The following is a 14346-nucleotide window of genomic DNA, read 5'->3' on the forward strand; positions in this document are numbered from 1 at the left end:
CCTCCTATTTTTATTGCACCGGGCAGAATTTGCTTTTATTACGTTATTAGCAGCAGCTCGCTCCCTCGGTCCCACCGATCCCTGCAGCAACCTGCGCGCAGGGAGCGGAGCGCGGCAGCAAGCCCCCGGGGGGCTGGAGCACGGGTGGGTGCCCCCAGCAGCAGGGGCTCCCCATAGCCAACGAGAGCAGCTCACCTTTTATCGAAGAGTGCGATCTCCGACCTGCCTAACCCAAACCTCTCGGGGGTGTGGGGCTGCTGGAGGTTTGCAGGACCCTCGAAATGCCACCTCTGAAAGAACCCAGCTTTCTTAAGCACTTCCTCTCTTTTTAATGCTTTCCCCAATGTACAGGGCATAAAAGTAAACTGGGCAATGTACTTAGGGAAAAATAAATAAATAAATCACCCCCCAAAAAAACCAACTGAAATGCAAAAAGAAACAGATAAGGGCACATAGAAAGGAGACGTGAAGAGCTGGGCACTGTAGTTACCTAGACTGAAGCAAGACAATTCTGGAGAACGTGAGAGAGGAGAACCATACTGGTGAATCTGTAATCCCTTTGTATCCCCAAGCCCTCTTCCTGCTGTCCACAAAACAAAAAGGGGAAAGGCGAGAGGAGCGAGTCCCTTGCAAGCAGTACATCTTTCAAAAAGTCCCTGATACAGAGAAAATGATTATGCCGTGGCGAAGGAGAGAAGAGCAGAAGGTGCAGTTGCGAAGCGTTGCTATTGTGCATTCAGGGCGGCAGCTGCGTCACGAGGGGAGCTTTGGTGTGGTGGGGACGTTTCTGCAGAGATGTTCCCAGTGCGTGGTGGAAGCTGGTGCTTGGTGGTGCTGGTGCTGGTGTGTGCTGCCTGCGCGCGGCGCCGAACGTGCCCCCTGCAGGGCTGGGACGGGCAGGGCCCCATCCTGTACCACCAGCGGCGCTGGGAGGCTCTGCTGAGCCCTGGGAAAGGAAAAGGAGAGCCGATGCTGGGAGGTTTACGAGAGCTGGGCAGGTTTACCAGCTGCGCTGGCTGGAAGGTGCAGGCTGCAGCTTCAGCTCCTGGGCGCCCGCAGCTCGCTTTGTAATTAAACACGTACTTAAGTGAGTGGCTGCGCTGCGGGTTCCTTAGCCCGGGGACGGTTGTCTTGCTTGTATTTATTTTAAGATCCTGCAGTAACAAAACTTGTGAAGTTCCAATGGAAGCTGCAAATTTTAAAAAGTGCATCTCAGAACACAAACACTGAATTATTCTGTAGGAGCAAGAGCTGAAAAATTAAGTCTTTTCTTTCTAAGTTCCCTGTGAGCTGATCCAGAATTCTACACGTGCATGCACGATTTACAAGTCTGATCCAGAATTTAGAATTGGGTAGTTTACTAAAACAAATTAAAACAAATGTCTGCCCTGGGGAGCTGGCTGTGTGCTACGTGCCATTGGGGTGTCATTGGTCACTCGGGGCATGGAGACTGCAGCTCCAAAATGGCTTACCTGCATTTGAAAAAATAAATCATAAAATAGCCATAAATGTTGGCTGTCAGATGATAAGTGGGTGATGTTCTTGTGATGCTTTTCACGCCTGGTAGTGTGGAAATACCCGTAGAAATGATAACAAGAACTTCTGTGCAGACTACCTACTATTGCTAGCAGGTAGCAGGGAACAGCAAGGTTGGTGACAACGGGTCCTTTGTCAGGTTTTGGAGAGATGTTTGTGAACTGGGCTATGAAACGCAAACATCTCTTACATGTGAAGTGTGAAAAAGAAAACTGAAAGTTTGTGCTTTGTAATACAACAAACACGTGAAGTGATTTTGTTTTATGTAGTTCGACATCTTCTGCAAGCTGGCTGCTCCACTTCTCGTAGGTGGTGCCGGAGCAGGTATGTCTCATCTTCCTCTGAAGAATTCTGAGGGCAGTGACTGCGTGGTATTCTCATCAAATAAAATCTTCTGCTGGCCTTTTTCAGACATTTGTTGTAGAAAAAGAAATACTCTTTAGATATTTCTCGACTGAAATCTAGTTTGAAATGCAAAACGCATATCCCCTTTCAAAACATGTGTAGTCTAATTCATGAATGCTTTCCAAGCTGTCGACATCATCATTTTCCAGTGATCTCATCAGCATGTCAAAATCCCCCTTGTTAATGACTCTGAGAAAACCGTGGACCCAATAAACTCCATGTCAGGTAAAGAATACAGTGAGGATTGGAAAGTGACAGATAAAGCAAATATCCTGCTCCTAAACAAACACAGCAGGACAGGAGAAGATGACAAATGATGGGATTGTGTCAGCTTGAAAACAGATTGGACTAATGGCATGCTGGACTTTGCACTCCAGGGGATCAATACTCTATCAGGCAAGAGAGCTCGAGACCTTGTGAATAGCGTTTGTATGGACACAAGAAAGATATCTGCTGATAGCGTCTGCGTCGGCAGCTTGCACAGCGCTGTCTCCTGTGCACAGTAAAACTCGAATTTAAGCCTGAAAGGGGCATTCTGTGCCGTGTGGTTTCCGCAAGCGAGGGAAGGTTTCTTCCTGGAGTTCGTCCCTCGGTGCTGCGTGCCGCAGGGCTGGGGTCTCTGCAAATGGCCCCGTGCTGGGGCTCGCTCGGTTCCCCTCAAGCCGCCTCCTTTTTGGTTTTCTCTTGGAGGAAGGGAGGTGGAATTGAGCAGGTATAAAGGAAAGGAAAAAAAGGTTTAGTTCTTGTACTTCAAGGCAGAATACATGCATGAAAAAAATGCGTTTTTTCCTCTCTTTGTTCATTTCCATTCCCCAAACCCTCCAGCTGGTACAAACGGGGTTCTGTCTGTGTGGGACTCAGAACAACCGATGGGATGTGATTCTTCTGCGCTGTTTGGCTGCCTGATGCAGAAACTCGCCCTTTTACAAATATAAATGGAAAAACCAGGTGGCAGCAGTTTGGGCTAGGCAGACCTTGGCTGCACGCTCGTTGGCGTTTTCCCCTTGCTCTGAAGGAAGGCTCTGGTGCCTCCTCCCCTCCCATTAGCAAGTCCAGAGTCCTGCCGCGATTGCTGCCGCGGCTGCACCCTTCCTTCCCCTCCTTCAGCCTTCCCGTGGCACCTCGGGGGCCCGAGCCTCCTCGGGGCCGGGGGGAGAGGTGCAGGCGATGGCCCCGTAAGTCCTGCGGGCAGGAGGAAGGGGTGCTCCCTGCCCGCCGCGAGCTCTGACCGAGGCGAGGCCCCGAGCATCTCCAGGATAATGCGCCTAATTCGCCACGTCCAAGTACATTTTGTTAAAAATACATACTTCTGTTGTTTTGAGAGGGATTTTTTTGAGGCACGGCTGAAAGGGTTAATTATTTTTGGATGGATTGTACTCCCCTTAATAGCTGTTAGTTGTTTACCTGAGCTAATAAGATTAATGTCGTGTTGGATAAGGGGAAAAAAATCCCTTGGACAGACCAACACATGCTTTTAGATTTATATGCTAATCATCACGAGCATGAAATTAATGCTAAGGAGACATTGCAGGAATGCCTTGGCTTGATCGGGAAAACAAAAAGAATTAACAAACTTCAGCGTGGCCTTATACATCCCACCCTCCAGATCCCACCGAAGGGCTCACAGCAACGAAATCAGTAGGACTGCTCTTGTGAGCAAGGGTCTGTAGGATCAGCCTTGAAAATGTGTATTTTTAACTTTGAAAGGTCAGGTTCAGAGCCCGGGAGATCTGTATATTGCTTGTGCTTTTCCAAGGTGTTTATTCAGCTTTAAAGTCTCTTCAGAAAGAGAAGGAAAGAAGGCCTCTTGTGTGCCTATCAGTTTCTCTGTTGATACTTCTCTCTACCCATTTGATATTTTAGATAAATAGGCATTATCTCACCTAAAGGCACCCTTTGGAAGGCAGCAAGTATTTTTTATTAGAGTCTAACAAGCTGCTATTTTAGAAATTATATATATAATTTATGCTATAGAAAGGAGGGATTTATATGAAGGCCATATAATCAAAGAAGCAAATTAAAATCCAAGCAAAATATATAGAAAAAAAAATCATGGGGAAAGTTATCTGTGAACAATGTAAACATTTTTAATGGTGTGGTATTTAGTTAAATGAAGTATTCTCCATTTTTTGGAGGTACTAGAATGCACAGGAGTTGCAATAGCCTATACGGACACTTTGTAGAACAAAACAATTTTAAAATAATTCCAGCTGCCCAACCTGCAGCACCCACTGAGGCTGCAGACCCCGCTCCTCGTGCGCCGAACGTGTGCTGAGGGCAATACTGATGCTGGAAGGGAATTGCTGAGGGATCAGAGCCATTACGGCGCTGGAATTTGCTTCTTGCACGCTTTTTTTGACTGACATCCTCTCCCCAAGACTGCCGTGGATGAGGGAGTGCTCGTCTACCTTGCTCTTGCTGCTGGAGGCAAGGAGGTTGCCCAAGAGCCGCCGGTTTAAGGATCGCTGCTCCATGGGAGCTGACCTGGCTTAAAATCAGATTCGGGGAGGGGTGCTGGGGAGGGGGTCAGGCCGAGAGGAGTTTAGTCTCAGTATTGTCTGGCTGGCTTGGTTACTGACATGATCTCACTGCTTCTGGTTGTCAGACAGTACTAAAATAATAGAAATGATACGCTGAGAAGGAGAAAGTGAAGCCATTTTACGTGTATTTCGAATGTTGTCTCTGTTTTGCTGAATTTTCTTGCACACCAGCAATTTAAACCAACAATCAGAAACCCCCTCTAATTATCTTTTCTCTTTTTTTTTTCTGTCATTTATGCATAATGTGTGCTCAAAGAAGTTAGAGGAAAAGGACTGTTTTGCATTTATTTTGGCTCGTCTTCCCTTGTAACATGCTTGCTTGGGCCAGAGACGTTGCATGTCATGGGGTGGGGGGGTGGGGGCAAGCTTTGAGTATCCCAAGAAATGCTTACATCCTTTATCTGCTTAGCTTTAATAATAAATGCCTTGCTCCACTGAGGCATTAATTGGAATCAGTTGATGTATATAATAAATTAAAGCTAATTCCCCATTCATATATCTCAAAGGACTCTCGTAATTCTGTTTTCTTTAAGAAAATTAGAAAGCTTGGATGTGCCTGTGACCAAAGCTAGTGGCCAAGGGATCCCTCACCTGAGCAGCAAAGGGGATTTGCATGCCCCCCTATGTGTAGCGCATAAAGGTTGTCCAGAAATAAGGACACATCATTTTCAGAAGCATTTCGTACAAAACAAACTCTGAAAAGAGCCTAGGCGTACATTATAACTTATCTGCGGTGTGCCAGGCTACTGCAGCTAGTTACCTTAACAGCCAGCTGCACATGAGGGAAAGTATGCGTGTTGTATTTGACAAGTAAAAATGCATCGAATCTGCCACAGTCATTTGTCTTTATTGCGGCCCTAATTTGAATGAAAGCAAGTGCTAATAGAGGGCACGGTTTAAAAAAAACTCTGCACATTGGCATAAATATCTTGCAGAGGGAGAAACCAGCAGTATGATTTAATAGCCCGGCTTATCTTTGCTCCTGGCAAAGTTTGCTAGCAGGGTGATGCTGGTTCCTGCTGCAGTTTTTATCAGTGCATAAAGCTTCCTATTCCCCCTGCCCCCTCCAAACTTCCCCGGTGAATTCATCTAGAAACATATCGATTCCATGCTGCGACGGAGTGGGACAGTGCCCTGCTCTGCAGAGAGCCCTCGCTGTTTCCCTTTTATGAACAGCCACAGACTGTGTCTGTCAGCACTGCTTGTCCTGCGCTACGTCTTCCTCGCGATTCACAATACGAGCTGCTCATCAAGGCGAGATAGACGTGTTAAATAAAGTGCCATCAGGCCTGCTCGCCTGCACAGTGGTGGCCCATTGTGCTGCCGTACGGGTGAGCTGGGGATGGGTTTGTCCCTTTGGAATCCTTTTTAATTATCTTTAACATGATTCCAGCTTGAAATGATATTTCAATTGAAAAGAACTCGGGGGACAATTACCTTCTTCCGCATCTTTGTAAATATTCATGTGCCGATTTGTTCGGATGAGGAGCGGGGGTAGGAGGCAGGGACAGGGAGCGGTGGGCAGAATCTGGCAATTTGGAGAGTAAACATTACGACCTTGGATGGAGTAGAACTAGAACTGAAAGCCACTTACTCTCAAAGATGTGCTTTGTTTTGTTTTCCTTTTTCTCCTTTTAACTATTTTAATGCCACAAAGTGAAATGCAGCTACCCTTTGACCAAACTCAACAAGTGCAAAGAGGGCTGTAAAGATCTGTTGTGGTGTTGGGGAAAGCAGCCAAATGATAGAATTATAGGAATTCGCCTCTCCATATATATATATATATATGTTAAAAAAAAAAAAAAGAAAAAAAAAAAAAAATAACTTCCAATCTAATATAGGTCCCGTATTGAAGAACCTGATCCATGACTCCTTAAGGTCTCTGAAATGGGTTCAGGAGTTCTTCTGGCTTTGGTGACCACCCGGAGGTACTCGGACAAGGCTGCTGTTTCTGCCTTTCAAGTTCTGCTTCACCCCTTTCCTCCTCTCTCCCGGTTTACCCATCCCTGCATGACAGTGGGTGGTCCTGTCGAAGCGCAGAGCTATCACGTCCCTGTGGGCGCTCTGAGCCGCGGGCATCCCTCCAGCAGATGCTGCTGACTACATGCTGAATTCCCTTGCGACTGCGACATCGCAAGTTTGTGCTGCGTAGCACCTGAAGAGCAAGACATTAATTTGAATTCAGATCTCCAGAGAAAGATGCTTTGTGCAATTAAGCCTCTACCCTCTAAGGGCAGTGTTAAGGCATTTAGTATCATGCCTGCTGGGTCCCATAGGAGGGTGGGGAAAATAGAAATTCTTTTAACAGTCCAGTTCTATTAAAAAAAAAAATATCCCCCTAAATAATTAAAAAGATGGATACAGTCTGTTTTAGACCTCTTGTTTATCCAGTATTATTTAATTTCACAAATATTAAGTTTCCCTCTTCCATCATCAGCACCCCTCCCATGGGACACAAGTTACCACCGATTTCATTCTTCTGATGCCTCATTAATGTCACCAGTTGTTCACTTTGACTTATGGCTTAAATTACCAGAGACTGAAACAAGTGTAAATATAGTTGGGCTGCCCTTGAAAAGCCCATCCACACTTAAAGCTCCTGCAGCAAACAAAAGCTGAGAAAGTCAGGAGGCTCCAAATGCGGCTGGGGTATGAAGATAACGCTGGCAGAACAGGCAGACCCTAAACCAAACAGCGTAACCTCACCGGCTGCGATGACGTGGACCAACCAGCAAATTCACAGGTATCGGACACGCAGGAAAATGCAATAGCAAATACCTAAGCAAAAGCAAAGTAGACGGATAATTGCTGGCTGTTCGCTCCACTCGTGTGCGTCTGCAGCGCGAGGACTGTGCTGCTGACGAGGAACGCAGGTGTCGGCTCTTAATTACACAAAGCATTCACCACAGAACTTAGCGGGGTAGATGAGATGTGAGCTTCGCGTTAACGACAGAAAAAATCACGGATTAAATGGGAATGGTGAGGGATGTGAGACACGCCTCACCCTGTGCTTCTGAAATTGTTTCACCTCGCAGAGAAAGCGCGGTTGGAGCCCACCCGAAGGTGCGGGTACAGCACCCGGGGTTTCCCACGGGGTTTTTTTGTTGGCCCCGGGAATATTCGCGTAAATGCTGGAGGAGAGGCTCGCTAAACCAGCGAACACATAAAACTTGCTGTCATTCTTTACTTTCTCCTTAGACGTAGTGGTTATAAAAGTACATGTGTTGTTGACTTTTATGTTCTAAGCCTTTTAAAGCTTCAAGCTGTAAAACAGAATGTAATTGCTAATGAAACATATGTAAGTATCAGGGGTACTCGAGACCATCGGATCAGATGAGCTTCAAAGAGGGGGAGGCTGCCTTTAAAGAAATATGGCAAGGGAAAAAATGGGTTGCAAATAGAGAGCATCAGTAATTTTGGGCTGAGCAATGTACGCTTGGAAATCGCTCCTGAACCTCATGGTTTTACGAGGGAGTTTATAATACCGGCACCATAGTGGGACAATGATTTAGTGGCAAAATTGTACTTGACTTGTGCTTGTGGCATAATGAACGTAGCCACAAAAGTTAAATAATTTCATGTGCAGACGCTAAGCTGTTAGTACAAAATTGTCAGGAGCTCTATCCCTGTTTTTCCTTCTCTGAAGAAGAGCTCTTTGGTTTAGATTAGCAAAAGCATGTGACAAACTTTTTAACAGGTCAGAAATCTTGTGCTGGGGAAACGTACGTGCCTGGTCCCTTCTCTTTAGTTGTGCTGGGTGGCACAACGCAGCAATTAGCGTGTCCTCCGGGCGCCGTGCTGGAGCGAGCAGCCCCGAGGCTGCCCGGGATGACTTGGGAGGCATTTTCCAGGCAGTCCCACCCGGCTCCCAGCACCACGTGCACCGAGCCAGTGAGACGTGAAAATGTACCTTAACGGAGCGCTTACACAAGCACAGACGTATAAAGAAACCGGGATCTCGGTAGCAAAAATGCACTGTATTTGCAGAAACAGCCAGCGACTGCTGACATAAAAGGATGAAGGACAAATGGGGTTTTCTAGCAGAAAGTTTGTCTAGAAACAAATACTCCAGGTTCGTGCTGCACCTATTTTCTTTTTATTTGTTTTAAAGTTTTGTAAAAGTGAAATTGCAAGCTGTTTGAGCAATTTTCTACAAACTAAAAATATTAATTAACAAGAAAGAGAAAAAAACAATGCCAGCCAACAACAAGCAATAGGAAAAAGTTCCTTGATAGGGAACAAAAACATTTTTGTTGAGGCCTAATAGAAGTTTGAGCTTTGTCCTAAAGCTCTCTCTAGTCTGCAGTGCCTCTCACTTATTGAATAAGTGAAATGAAGCCCTTGGCGAGAGCTAGTAAGTGTGGGACAAAGGGCAGCAGTGAAAAATGAACACAGTTTCAAAATGCAGAGAAACAGATGTGAATCTGCAACAGAGAAAAGGAGGAAGGGAAGCCCATTACAGAGACCATACCAAGGGCAGAATTTAAAGCTGCAAAACATTTTGCTTACTGTGCTTGCTAGCACCACACAGTATTTTACAGACTCGTCCTCATCGTTATCCCTGATACCAGGGTACAGAGAGGCCACTTTTCAGTCAGCATCCAACATCTGAAGATTCTTGAAGAATATGCATCAAAAGACCCCGGGCAGGGTGGGGGAAGGAGAAGGTGGGCGCTTATTAAGTCCTGCTAATGTTAGTGATGTATTGAGTGAAACATCATGAAAAATGAAAGCAAATCCTACTATAATCTTGACAGAACAAAAGGCTTTCAGTTAAAATAGAAAAATGCTAAGGCGGTATATATCAAACATAACTTTTATATTAAATGTGCATGTGGTAGAATATGGATCACATTATAAGAAATGTTGTTTGGCTTTTTTTTCTTTAACAGCACCTAAAGCTCTTGCTTGGGAAACATTTGGACATTGCCCTGCTTTCTGTTGGTAAAATTAGATTTTCTTATGTTTTGTAATTAGGAAGAATTTGCCCATCTGCACTTGGAAGAGAAAAAATTTTGCTCATCAGTCATTAAGTACAAGGTTTACATGTCTAGCCTGAGTGAAAGTAGCTGTACTTCTCATTCATCTTTTCTTGACGGGGTAAAACCAGTATATTGGAGCACTTTTTCTTCTTTTTAAAAATCCCTCCTTTTATAACCACTTAATGGTATCAAATTTATCTGATGACTCAGTTTCTTTGAGCACAATTTCCCCAATTCTAATTACTGCAACCTTTTGTTCTAAGAATAATAAAATATAAGCCAGAGTTGGCACAGAAGCAAAGTGCCCCCTAGCAAAAGTCAAGTGCTTGCAAAGAAAATAAAACTCTCCCAGTTCCTCCTTGAAGTCCAGTAGCTCTCGCAACAGCAGTTGTTTCCTTTAATGCATTTAATTTGTCACAACTGGAAAAAAAGTCTTTTAAAATAGCCTCTATCCTTAAAAGTGAATGTGGCTCTTTGGCTCATCAAGCCTGGTGCCGAAGTCATCATCTTGGCAGTGAAGAGAATTCATGTATTAGTTTAGGGCTCAAGCAACATAAACAAAACTCAAGTGGCTGGAGGGAAAAAAGGATCATTATGTGAGTGAAAAAAATTAAACATCTTGACTCAACAAATGTTACAGTCCTGTCTTATACCAGACTCTCTGTATGCCAAGTTACAAAAAAGTCATCTGACTTAAGCTGGGGGGGTTGGGGGGTAGGGAAACAGGGTGTATGTTTCAATGTGCAGAAACGTAATACAGTAAAAAAGTGGAAAGGATTTTTCTAAATATATTTTTTCAGCTTTTTTTTTTTCTTTTATGTTTTTAGAACTGTTTTGCTTTAAATATAATTGTGCCAAATTCAAATAGGGGTTTAAAAGGAAGTCTGTATTCCTTATGATAGTGGGGGAAAGCAAAACAAAAGAAAACTTAAGCTGATTTCTTTATGAATGTCCAAGGAGGGCATTGTCACATGTTGGGCCGTCTTCTAGAAAGAAACCATGACAGATTGGAGGGAAAAGATTTCTCTATCCATCTTGTTATGTCACCTCTTATAAATCAACATATCTTAATTAATTACATTCTTTTCATACCAAGACTTTAAAATTGATGAGGGTGTGCCAGTGTGTATTTATTGCTCATTAGCTGCATGACTCTACAGAGTTTCTGTACTTTATTCCCACATGTTTAAAAACTCCTCAGCACACTGTGGACATCTCATTTTACTTACTGTACGGATAATTGTCTCGGTCATGGTGACTTAATTGTGTTACTATCCTGCAGCAGACATAGGAGATGCATAAAATTATTCTCTGTGTGTGCATGCATTTTTACCTGTCACATGTACGCACATAAATATCTGTACCTAAATGGGCACGCATAGGGGACCTCAGATTAATTCCACTTAAAGACAGCAGCATATCTGGGAGATCACAGATACGTGTGTTTTAATTGCTTTTATCATTTATAAATTAAATACAAAGCCAAAGGGCTAATTCTGTGTGTTCTCAGCAACAGCAGTTCCTTAGACAACCCCACAATGCAGAGGGACACATACTAAATATTTTGTCTCTCATTCTAGTGTGCCAAAATTTACTTGTAAAAGAAATTGAAATGAAGCTGAAATGGGTCTTTTAACTTCGCTAATAACTAGGCACATTTGATATGAGCTAGAGTCTAAACTGCAGAGATTGATTCAAGCAACTAAAACAAAAAGTTTAAAGGGAAGCTGTCGAAAACGAGTTCTGCTGGTAACGTTGGAACAGAAATATTTCAGGCTGTGGGTATGGATCAGTGTAGATATCTGGGCAGAAATGATCGTCCTGTCTCATTACTTCGCCAGTTGTTTGAAGAGCGCTAGCCATTCCTGCCAGAGCCGCAAAGGAAATGGTGAGGGGAAGAGGACAACATGGAGAGTTTCCCAGACTACAGCTAGCATGGGGAGATAGCAACCAGATGGAAACTGTCAGTAATAGTGAGGATATTGCTACTGCTGTTTGAAAATGGACAGAGTAAGGAATGAAGGAAAAGAGAGGGGGGAAGAGGCTGAGTGAAAGATGGATTAGACTGATGAGCAGAAAAGGAGATAATGAAAAAGAAGTGGGGAAGGGGTGTGTGAGCAGGTCTGGGTTAGAGAAGCCTGGCTCCACTGTGAGCTGACAAAAAATAATTTGTTACTGGAGAAAAAAAAAAGTTTACAAAATCTATTTTGAAATTATCCTGAGACAAAATGGAGATCTTTCAGTATTTGCATTAAAATCCAGACAGATCTGCTCTCCAAAATGCTTAGTAAACAGGGCAACTTCTTGGGATGAAGATGCAGCTTCAGATTTCTGTCTGCTTAATCTGGAGGTGGAATTTAAACTTGGGTCTCCCTCAGCCTGTCATGTGCCTGAAAACAACCACGTGCAGGGAGATGTAATGCCTCTGGTGCAATAAGCACCAGTTCCCTGGGGTGGGAGGGCACTGGGGAGAGCAACTTTTACGCTTCAGGCTGGCACTACAGCATTTACCTGCAATGAAAAAAACAGATGTTCAAGTTCCCATCCTCTACCAAGCAAGGTTCCCTAGACATAACATTTGCTGTTTTGAGGTGGAGCCGTGGTTTGGATAAGAAATAGAAAGTGTAGACAGAAAATCCTGCCAGGTGTAGCCGAGGACCCTGTCTTTATTCTCGGAGCTCAGAAATGAAGAGTGGCTCCATGCAGGCACCTATTAAGTTAATGTTTTTTTTTCTGGGAACTGAAGCACTGTGACTTGCTATCAGCTTAGACCTAGACTTTGTTTTGTCCAAAACACCAAATTTCTGCACCAAGAGTCAGTAAATGGTCTGACAATAGAAAACAAACATCTGGTCCTCAAGAGAAAAGAGAAGTCATCCCTGATGTATCTCTTAATAATAATTCTATGTTGTTCTATTGATTGATGTTTTGCATTTTCTACAATCTACTCCTTATTTCATCTCATTATTGGAAATGCCTGACTTTTTAGTATGCAAGTTATTTAATTTATTTAAATGATGTCAAAACAAAGACTGAAATAAGAACAGTTAATTTCAGACACAACCACTCCAACTTGCACTTTGGTTTAAATATTTTGCTTTGATTCTGCTTCACTGGATCTCACTTTGGTCTTGCAACTTGCTCATGATTTTTTACTTCATCCAAATTTGTTTTGTTCAGAAACATAATGCAATTTATGTATTCTTGGTATAACTTAAAATATTTTGCATGTGTTAAAAGAGTGAATATAATTACAGTATAATTCACTGCAGTATAGTTCTCTCAGATACTAACACATTAGGAATACCAAGATCTTTGTGCTATCTGTAAACATTATTCCTGAGAGGAAGAGAAATCAAAGCTATTTTCTAGCTCTGCTTCCTGCTTGTTTATTGACATGAATGATGGCTATTCAGCCACCATGCGGATCAGTGCGTTTTTCTGGTGATCTCACATTGAGTGCAATTCCTAACTGTATGTCTCAAGGTCTGGAAGTTCTCGCAAAGCAGAGTTTTAACTTGACCTCTTCTGACTAAAGATCGTGCTTGGCTCTCGGGACAGCATAGAGCAGGCACTTTGCAGAGAGGTCCCTGTAGCTGGTGCCTCCACAGCGCTGCGCAGCTGTGCCTTGTCATTACAAAGACAGGGTGGCAACACTGAGAAGGGATGCATTCAGTTGGAGTGGTCTGCAACCTGTTTAATTTGAAAACAGTGGTAAAAGCAGCTTGTGAGGACATGCAATCTCCAGCTGCAAGGCTGAGGTAGGGGTGTACACGTGAAGTCCCTCATGCTCAGGGCTTGCAGTGCCTGATGGCTGAGATAATAAGCACCAAGACGACCCTTCAGGACTTCTGCAGAGGTGTCCGAGCGGCACAAAACCCCTCTGAGTCTGCGTGCTGTCCTGCTTGCAGCAGACCAGGCCTCCCCACGGCCTGCAGCCCTTCGCCCAGCGCAGGCCTTGCTGCCCGTGGCACCCCGGGCACAATTCCTCACACAGCACCGCCTCCCCCGGTCCCTGCTAGGATGTGGCCCTGGGTGTTTCACACTGCTAGATGCCACTTTTCTTCCCTGGGAACCTTGAAAGAAAGAAAGAAAAATAATAATGTGGCTTTGCATCTTTTCGTGTGTGCATGTTTAAATAAAGGCCACGGTTAAACCCCTCCGGGGTGCGGGCAGCCCTCGCCCCCTGCCACTGCCCTCAGAGACTGATCTGTGACAGGCAGGCAAGGCCCCTCACTCAGCGCTTCACCGGTGGAATTTCTCCCGGACTAATGGAGTGCGGAAACTGGAGTCCCTCAGCTGGAGCCACATGTTATGCTTAGCCCCCGCCCGGGAGATGGGGCCCTACCCTCAGCCAGCCTCCCCCCGCGGGGCAGCCGCGCTGACCCCGCTGCTCCCGGCCCCTCGGGCCGCCTGGACACGGCAGCACCGGGGGGAGCGGTGCCGAGCCCCACCGAGGGGAGCGGTGCTGAGCCCCACCGGGGGGAGCGGTGCTGAGCCCCTCCGGGGGGAGCGGTGCTGAGCCCCCCGGGGCCCCAGGTGCGGTCCCGAGGGCGAGCAGGCGGCGGGCGGGTGACCGTGGGGAGCGGGCAGCCTTTCTCCCGAGGTTCCGCACTTTTTGCTGCCCGCCCTGGTAAGTGTTGAACATTTGTAACTTGCTTTTTTTTTTTTTTTTTTTTTTTCCCCCTTCTCCTTCCGTGAGGGATGATGAAATGATAATGAAATGCCGCCCGCTGGAGGCGACGTGCCAGTGCCCGGCTGCAATGCCGGCATTAGCCTAATTCAGTAAGTGCTAGATGCCCGCTTTGTTTGTGTGGAGCTTGCAGCCCTATTGATGTCAAGCAGGCTGTTAAAAAGCATAATGACATGGCATTAGAGACCCC

The 14346-nt window shown here is 45.1% G+C and overlaps 1 protein-coding gene across 6 annotated transcripts in view; it reads left to right on the top strand.

Annotated features, from left to right (window-relative positions):
• The window catches only part of PRDM16 (PR/SET domain 16), a 314214-nt gene that overhangs the window by 60110 nt on the left and 239758 nt on the right, over positions 1–14346 (top strand). The window contains exon 1 of one of the 6 annotated variants that reach the window (XM_066982218.1): positions 4869–14096. The exons of the other annotated variants lie outside the window; for them this stretch is intronic. The gene's annotated coding sequence lies outside the window, so the exon portion shown is untranslated. Of the gene's footprint in view, positions 1–4868; positions 14097–14346 lie in introns of those variants that run through there. 6 annotated transcript variants of the gene reach the window in all.

Source organism: Anser cygnoides, chromosome 23 (assembly GCF_040182565.1).
Source record: "Anser cygnoides isolate HZ-2024a breed goose chromosome 23, Taihu_goose_T2T_genome, whole genome shotgun sequence".
NCBI classification, from domain to species: Eukaryota; Metazoa; Chordata; class Aves; order Anseriformes; family Anatidae; genus Anser; species Anser cygnoides.